This window comes from Elephas maximus, chromosome 16 (assembly GCF_024166365.1).
Source record: "Elephas maximus indicus isolate mEleMax1 chromosome 16, mEleMax1 primary haplotype, whole genome shotgun sequence".
NCBI classification, from domain to species: Eukaryota; Metazoa; Chordata; class Mammalia; order Proboscidea; family Elephantidae; genus Elephas; species Elephas maximus.
The window spans coordinates 88657619-88667083 of record NC_064834.1 but is presented as its reverse complement, the minus strand read 5'-3'; the positions used below and the strand labels follow the sequence as shown (position 1 = coordinate 88667083).

The window sequence follows — 9465 nt, the reverse complement described above, 5'->3', positions numbered from 1 at the left end:
CCCATTTTTGCTTCTAGACCTATACCTAGGCTTCAGTCCCAACAAGCCCCAAAAGGTGAACTATAAAGTGTGACCCAGGAGAAGGTATGCTAAACTCCAAAAGAACTGCTTGATTTTTCTAATATATACATACAGAAACCTGGTGAATATGTGTGGGAATGGCTACTATGGGTGTGGGATAATGGTGCAAGCAACATAAAGGTGGATTAGTCTGAGTTTATTGATATAGACCCAGGAAGCATAGATTCTTCATTCAGTGTTTCAGCTTCAGAGGTTAGAAAAGGATCTCATAGTTTATTTGGTTGGTTTACTGAAGCATGGATTAAGTGCTGGCCTACAATAAATCAAGTGGAAATGGCAGATCTGCCATTGTATAATGTAGGAGAAGGTAACCAAAGGCTGAGGGAAATTGGCATGTTAGAATGGATTTATTAGGCTGGACCCACAGACCCACTCACGGACTGCCCAGAGGGCTCTCTTTTTACCATAGCGGTGAGGTACAAATTTGTGCAGCAAGCCCCAGCATTATTGAAGACTTCTGTGGTTGCTATTTTATGTCAGTAAGAGTCCACAGTGAGAACTGCCCTAACTGAATTAAGACACCTGACTACAATGCAGTTGACTGGACCCCATGGTGGTAGCAGCCAAGTGGTGGCACTCAATCAACAAAGACAAGGTGGGTGTGGTTACCATAACAGACAGTAGAGTCAAAGCAGTAATCAGAATAGTCTGCTCGCATGGATTTATGGCAGTGGCTACTTAGTCATAGTGTCCCTGGGAGTGAAAGAGCTGGGAAATGTACATCTCCTGGTACCTAGTGTCTTAGATATCTAGTGCTCCTGTAACAGAAATACCACAAACGGATGACTTTAACAAAGAAAATTATTCCCTCACAGTCCAGGAGGCTCTGTAAGTCCAAATTCAGGGTGCCAATTCCAGGGGAAGACTTTTTCTCTCTGTCACTCCTAGGGGAAGGTCTTTGTCACCAATCTTCCCCTGGACAAGAAGGTTCTCAGCACAGGGATCCTAGGTCCAAAGGATGCACTGCTCCTGACACTTCTTTCTTGGTGCTACTGAGGTCCCCCTGTCTCTCTGCTCTTTTCTCTTTTATATCTCAAAAGAGATTGACTTAAAACACAACTTAATCTTGTAGATTGAGCCCTGCCTCCTTAACATAACTGCTTCAAATCTTCGCTCATTAACATCATAGAGGTAGGATTTACAATACATTGGAAAATCACACCAGCTGACAAAATGGTGGATAATCGCACAATACTGGGAAGCATGGCCTAGTCAAGCTGATATATACATTTTGGGAAGACAGAGTTTAATCCGTAACACCTAGTATGCAGCTAGCGACCTGTTAATGCCTTTTTCTCCATACCTGTTTGGAAGTATCACCAGAAACAGTGTGCCTTCTCTCTGACCTAAGTATATAAGGACCAAATAATATAGAGGAATCTCTGTTACATTTTCTCCATCTTACCGTTATTTGGCCTCATAGGCAGATCCAGTCACTTAATTGCACGGCAGAATGAAGAGATTAAAGTCCCAACATTCTTGCCAGTGGACCAGGAAGGTAGCTGCTCAGACATCAGAGAGCCTCACAGAGACAGAGACCAGGCGGCTCAAGAGAGGGATACCAAAAAGTTGTTTTTCATACCCCCTCCACTCCCACAGTTGCATATGCTTTGCTCTGACCCCAAGAAGTAGATCAATCCTTTGAGAACTGCATTATGGGTTAGAACACCAGCAAGGTCCCAGACTGAGTGACACTCCCATAGATTACATCCAAATATCACTGCAAAGTCTTCAAAATCTGAACTGACATCTGAGCCACAGCATCCAGAAGTTGGGAAAGAACCTGCAGCCTGAACATAACTGGGTCAAGTGATTCCTAAAACAAACAACATCAACATTTTCTGTAAGATTGAAGTAAGACACAGTCTTGGAATCATAGACAAAAACTTTAAAAAGCTACTTTAACCACGCTCAAAGAAGTAACAGGCACACCTTAGAAAAATAGAAAAATACATAGAAACCATTCACAAATGAAAATTTTAGACAGGAAAAATAGAGATAAAAAATTCACTTGATCAGCGGAATGCTGTTGACAGACAAAAGGATCAATGAGACGAAAATAGTTCAATTGAAAATATCCAATCTGAAAGCAGAGAACAAATATTGAAAAAAAAATGAACAGAGCCTCAAAAAAATCCAAAAATATCTAACATTTATTTATTGGAATTCCATAAGGTGTAGAGAAAATATGTAGTGTAGAAAAAAGTATCTGAAGAAATACTGGCTCAACACTTTCCCAATTTGTTGAAAGACATAAACTTACAGATTCAAGAAGCTATGCAAACTCCAACAAGTTAAACTCACATAATTTTACGCCCAAATGCCTCACTGTCAATTGTGGAATAACAAGGACCAAGAAAATATCTTCAAAGAAGCTAGAGAGAAAACAACTCATTTCACACAGGAAAAACATTTGGAATGACTCTGTATTCATCATCAGAAGCCATGGAGGCCAAAAGGCTGTGAAAACAACATTTTTTCAACACTGAAAGAAAAGAAACATTAACCCAGTGTTCTATAGGCTGTTATTTCCTTCATGAGTAAAGGAAAAATATTGACATTCTCAGGTGAAGGACGCTTAAGAGAATTCATCGCCACCAGACTTGTTCTAAATGAAACACTAAAGGAAGTTCTTCAGGTGGCAGGCTTGGAATTTCAGGAATTATGGAAAGCAACAAAGTCGAAAGTACCTTCTGAAGTTCGCCGTTCAGCCAAAGATTAGACAGGTCTATAAAACAAACAATAACACACGTGAAGAAAGTGTTTCTTAGTTCAATCGTGTGTATGAGACCAAAAGTGCAAAACCTGCCCAAAAGCACAGAAAAGAGGGCAGGATGGAACAGGAATCATGGCAGATGGAAACGGGGAACTGGAGCATAGAAGAGAATACTGACACATCATGAATATTGCCACCAATGTCACAAAACAATTGTGTATAAATGGCTGAACAAGAAAGTAATTTGCTCTGTAAAGTTTCAAATAAAGCACAATAAAAATTTTTAAAAAGTGGTAGGTATCTGGGTAAACATATTATGCCAACCCTGCTCTCACTGCACAACATGGCGCAGGACTCCCCTCTTTGGAAAGACTTTCTAGCCTATTGGAAACACTTTGGAATATACTCTTGGTGGCAAATTAGTATTAGAGAATGGGATTAATTTTGAAAATATGAGATGTCTGTACTCATGTCTGGTGAATAAACTGGATAATAACATTTTCAGAGCGAAATGAGATGTTCTAACAGAAAAACAGGCCTGAATTCCCACGTGGGCCATGAGCCTACTCTGAAGGCCTTTCCCACAGAGGCATTTCAGGCACTTCTAGAGCAGCAGGAGCACTGGGGAATGCATGTATCAACCTCCCCCAGGGCCTTCTCTGAGGGGTAAGTACCTGCTTTAGTACTAAGCTTAGTGGTTCATAAATAGTCATTCTGCATAAGGTCTTCAGGTTCAAGTCTGTAATCCAGCTGGGATTCTGTGTGTGTTGCATCTCTGCATCAAAAGAACATGCTTCTAGAAGCAGAATGCCAGGAGAGAGGCGGTTGGGCAGTTGGGGGTGGGGGGTGCTGCGCAGACAGGGGCGCCCAAGGGAGGCACAATATAGTCATTCTGCAGCAGGTCTAGTCATTCTGCATAAGAATTAGAATGCTTCTGTCAATGCATAATAGTTTACATGCAGGACATAAACAAAGTGACTGAAGGACAAAGTCGAATAGTAAACCAAGCCACTCCCTGTCAATCCTTACCTGAGAGGGTCTTCATGAAGACTTCCGGGGATGGAGAAGGACACAGTAAACGCTGATTTATTTTACCTCTTCCTTCCTCAAGAAACAGGAACTGGTGTTAAGATGTCAGGTGTCAAGCCCCAAACTCCTCTTCTGGTCTGTATTTAAGCTGTATAATAAAACTGGGAATCAGGCAATCAGCCGTGAGCAGACAGACCCAGAGTATTCCCAGTGCCCCACATCTTTGAGCTCCACTGAGATCCTGTTCTTAGTCACTACATTAGCAGAGGAGCTGAAAGACTGAAATTCCGTGTTTTAAGGCAACCTGGACTTCAAACAGTCACTTATTGCTAAAGTCGTATTTCTCTGTGTTAATTTATGATCCTTAACTCAAATCCGGAGTTTGGAGCTCATTTTGATAGCTCCTCATTAGTCTGCATAGACTAGAGTCTGCTCACAGTCAGTGATGACAATGGAGGAAACAAAGTCCCTAGCCCAGAGAAGGGACTGCTCCCCATATTTGGGGAAATGCCCCTGGGAAGCATCGGCGAGGTGCACTTTGGCCTCTGTGCTTTGCCTTCTGCTCCTGGAATTGCACCCTGGGGGCCTCCATATGCAGACCCAGAGTCCGTAGGTGACCACAACTCCCCCCTTCTGGGTCATCGTCCGGACACACATTGCGATATGCTTCCTGCCCTCCTTTGCAGCATAAGCGCTGCGATCACAAGTGGCAGAACCAGTTTTCAGGTCCAGACCCTAGACCTTGCCCTCCTTGGCCTTAGGCTTCCCCTAGTCCTGGTGGAACCTGCAAGCCTGGCAGATGTGAGGTTAGCACCCAGCTAGGCGGGCTTGGGCCTGTCTCAAAAGGCTCATGGCGCACGCAGTTTCCTCCTCCTTGGAGCCTGCGGGCTTGCGGTGGGCAGCCCGGCATCTCGTGCCTCCCTCGGGTGCCGTCTCTGAGCAGCAGCTCCCCTCCCCCTACCCCACCAACCACCCAACAGTCGCACTGCCTACTTTCTGCTTCTAGAAGCGTGTTCTTTTGATGCACACATGCAGCACACACAGAAGCTCAGCTGGATTACAGACTTGAACCTGAAACTCACAACTTTAAAACTACTAGACTGGGGAGGTGGGTATTGGCAGTGAAAAAAGGAAAAAAAAATAAGAAAAAGAACAATTACAAAAAAAGTATTAGAAGACTGTATCCTCACATTATGGACTCAAGAAGGCTGCGGATAAACAACTGCGTAGATAGCATACTGTTGTCTCTTTGCAAATAAGTCTTAAATGAGGGAATTTGGTACCAGGAAGAGTTGCAGAGCCTGACTTTGGGGAAATCTGGGATTGATGAATTGCCTTGCATGAGGCTACAAGCCCTGATAATCAATATTTGAAGATGAGATTCGAGCAACCTAGAACATGCATCAGAATTTTTTCTAAGTAAATTAGCACCAGAAGATGCCTTTAACCACTAAATAAAATGGGTCAGTACTTCAAGATCTCCCTACAAAGAAAATGGCAGACCTAGATCGTTTCCAGTCAGGTTCCAGCAAACATGCAAGAAACAGTAATTTTAATCTTGTACATAGTCAACAGAGATTAGAAAACCATGAGATACTCCCCTAACTTGATCCTTAAGGCTAGTTTAAAAATGATAACAAATTAGAGAAGGATGGTAGAGAAGAGTTAGAGGACAAGCACACTCAGTAACTGAGATGCAAAACCCTACGTAAGATGCCAGCAAAGGAAATCCAGCAAAGTATAAACCACATAACATGCCATGATCAAGGCGGTTTATTGTAGGCATATAAATTTGAGTGAACGTTAAAGATTTAGTAATTTCATTCACCACATGCATAGGTGAAAGAAGAGAAGACATATGCTCACCTCAAGAGATGGGGGCAAAGCAGGTTGATAAAATCCAATCACACGGAGAGATAAGGACTAGGAGCAAATATGGAACAGAAAAGGAGTTCCCAAACGTGGAAAACTACAACTAGCATGATAGTTCATGGTGACGTGTGGGACATTCTCTTTAAAATTAATAAACAATAAAATAAGGGTGCTTCTATCATTACTTTTATTAAACATTGAACACTGGAAGTGTAAGCTAGTACAAAAAGAGAAAAAGTATAACTGCTATTCATAGATTATAGGACTGTCTCCATTGAAAACTGTAGAAAATACTGGAATTAATAGTAATCATAAATAAAAAATAAATTGAAATTTCAATGCATAACCATCGAGCTGACTCTGTCATAGCTCTTAGGTGAAAGCAAAGGAAACTGATAGGGAAAGAGCAGGTTCGGGTGGGTTAGACCAAGGAGGGAAGAAAATTATTCTGCACTGGGCTGAACTTATAAGAACGGGTATGTGTGTTAGTTACCTAGTCCCTCCATAACAAAAAATAACACAACTGGATGGCTTTAAAGAACAGAAATTTATTTTCTCACAGTTTAGCAGGTAGTCGTTCGAATTCAGGGCATGGCTGTAGTGGGAGGTCCTTCCTTGTCTACCTCAGCTTCTAGTAGATGCCAGCAATCATTTGTGTTCCTGGCCTTCTAGAAGCATCTGTCTTCTTTGTCTGTCTTCCTTTTCACCTGTTTGTGTCTGTGTGTATTCTGCTCCTTTTATAACTAAGAAGAGTTAGGCTTAGGACCCACCCTACATTGGTATGACCTCATTCACATAATAAAAGCAGGCCCCCCCTTTCCTAACAAGGTCAGATTTACAGGTACAGGGGTTAGGATTTCCACATACATTGTGGAGGGACACAATTCAATCCCTAACAGTCGATTTACCAGATATTCTGGATTGAGAGTACTCGCATGAACAGCTGAGAGTGGTTCCAATTCTTTGCTACATTCGTTGGCTGAAACTTGTCTCAATGGTCACCCATAGGAATGCTGGAGCAATTTATTGTGTAGGACATAGCCAACCATTCCTAATCACGTCCATTGTGTGGAAAAACACACACTCCCATCACCGAAGCCTTGAGAAATTCATCGATAAGGACAGAATGGTGGTTGGAACCAAGAATTGTTTCATAGCCTAGATAACATGGTGTAGCTGTTAGATATTCACACGGAAATGTCAGGTAATAAAACTTCACCCCACATGGGGATGTCAAGGATAATACCAACAGCTAATGGTCATTGAGTACCTGCACTGGTGCCAGGCACTCCTGTGCTTTTTCTTTAACGTTTGCTTTTCATGATGGCCATATGAGGAATGTATCATTATAATGCATAAAGAGGTCAATACAGAGAGTTACGCTGACATTTGAATATATGAGTCTGGACCCAGGAGGAGTTTGAATGGACGGAGGTATAAACCTCAGGTCCTTAGCTACAAATAGACAGCAGTGAACTCACTGAGGCATCCTAGAGGGAGGGTGTCAGTAGAGAGAGGAGCAGGCACCAAGCCCAAGGGTACTCTGGTGTCTAGAAGCCTGCCAGGTGAACAGCAGCCAACAAGCCTCTCTGAAGTCCAGTGTGCTTCCTGGAGGGTTGTCTGTCCTTGCTCTCAGCTGCATTTCCCCAGTGCTCCTCCCACCTGCACTGGGTTCTCCCCTTCATGAGGACAGGGACAGTGTGTACCTTTCACCACTGTATCTGCATAACATAGACTATTTCTGGCCCATGGAATATACTGACTGAATGAAAAATAAACAAACGATAAGGACGTAAAATGCTTCGTAGTTGATACCTTGGAATACATTAAGGGGCTTCATGAGTAAGAGGGAGAAAAACTGATCAGGGCTGCTTCTGAGACCATCTCTTAGGCGTAAAGAGTGTTAAACAATAATTAAACAAAGAGATTTAATGGCAGAGATGTATGTTAAAAAGATGTAAGTATAGGTTGAAGATTACTAGAAACATGCACATTTATTATTGCAACTATAGTCAGATCGTTAAAAAACATATACTACATGCACACAGAATATTATAAAGTAATTTAATGCCCTCATTAAAAAAAAACAAAAAAAATTTATCATGAGAAAAGACTAATGATGAATGAAAATATCAGGATATAATATCCGTGTTAATATCCGTAAATGTGTGTGCTAATACCCACATAAAACCAGTTGCCATTGAGTCAGTTCTGATTCATGATGACACCAGTGTGCCAGAGTAGAACTGTACTCCAGAGGGGTTTCAGTGGCTGAGTTTTCGGAAGTAGGCTGCCAGACCTCTCTTTCATAGCAATTCTGGGTGGACCTGAACTCCAACTTTCTGTCAGCAGCTCAAGATATTAACCATTTGCATCAACCAGAGACTCTAATACATATACATGCAAATGTAAGTAAGATAACAGACATATCGGAACGTTAATAATTTATTCTATGCATTACGTATGTTTTCTTGTTATTTATTGCATACTTTCCCATTGCTTCCAAGTTTTTGAGGAATAGAATGTACTTCTGGAAAAATTCATGAGAGATTTTTAAGTAATGAAATAATTAACAGAGACAGAATGAGTAAATCTGTGGCAAGGCAGCCCATGTACCCAAGATTACAGTAACACTGGTATGAAAAGCAGAATTGTGGAGTCTTGAAGCTCAGTGGTTCCATGCATCCATCAGGAAAGAGGGAAGAGCAAATAAACAAGGAGAAAATACAGTGAGCCAGAGGAGTGGGAGCCCTCTGTTGTGGGCACAGTTTTCTCATGAAACTTTAGATGGACACAATGGATGGGATTATCCACTTCCATCACACAAACATTTTTATTACCCTTGATTTTAACGGAACTATGTTATAAAAACAAATGATAAAATAAAGTATAATAAAAGAATAAATCTCATCAGTGGACTACTATCATTTTCCCCAGCCACTGAGGAGGGAAGGAGACACACACGGGAAAGAAGATGGAGCAGTGTGAAGAATCATGCTTAGTGAGGAGGAGAGTGTTTCTGAGACAGGCCTTAGCTGCTACCACCTAGGGAAGTAGGCAGCTGTGCACAACCAACTGGAAGAAATGGCACATTATTTCTGAGACCTACTCCAGCTCATAACAAATTATGGATAACATGGGGAAGAATGAGATTTCCAGGACACTTAATTGTTCTCATGAGAAACCTGTACATAGAAAAAGAGGCAGTCATCTAAACAGAACAAGGAATACTGCATGGTTTAAAGTCAAGAAAGGTGTGCATCACCGTTATATCCTTTCACCATACCTATTCAACCTTTATGCTGAGCAAATAATCCGAGAAGCTGGACTGTCTGAAGAAGAATAAGGCGTCAGGATTGGAGGAAGACTGATTAATAACCTGAGATATGCAGATGATACAATCTTGCTTGCTGAAAGTGAAGAGGCCTTAAAGCATTTACTGCTGAAGATCAAAGACTGCAGACTGACAGCCTAACAACTGGACCAATAAGCAACATCATGACAACGGAGAAAATGTTGACATCATTAAGGGCTTCATTTTACTTGGATCCACAATAAACACCCACGGAAGCAGCAGTCAAGAAATCAAACGACACATTGCATTGGACAAATCTGCTGCCAGAGACCTCTTTAAAGTGTTCAAACGCACAGATGTCACCTTGAAAACTAATGTGTGCCTGACTCAAGCCATGGTGTTTTCAGTCACCTCATACGCACACGAAAGGTGGGCAATGAATAAGGAAGACCAAAGAAAAATTGAAGGCACT

At 41.8% G+C, this 9465-nt stretch overlaps 1 long non-coding RNA gene across 1 annotated transcript; it reads right to left on the bottom strand.

Annotated features, from left to right (window-relative positions):
- Nucleotides 1-3602: 3602 nt before the first annotated feature.
- LOC126059466 (uncharacterized) lies at nt 3603-6831 on the bottom strand. The gene is made up of 3 exons (XR_007513436.1): nt 6607-6831; nt 3827-3974; nt 3603-3709 (listed from the first exon to the last, which is right to left on the bottom strand). It is a non-coding gene; the product is annotated as an uncharacterized LOC126059466 (long non-coding RNA).
- Between the last annotated feature and the right edge of the window lie 2634 nt (nt 6832-9465).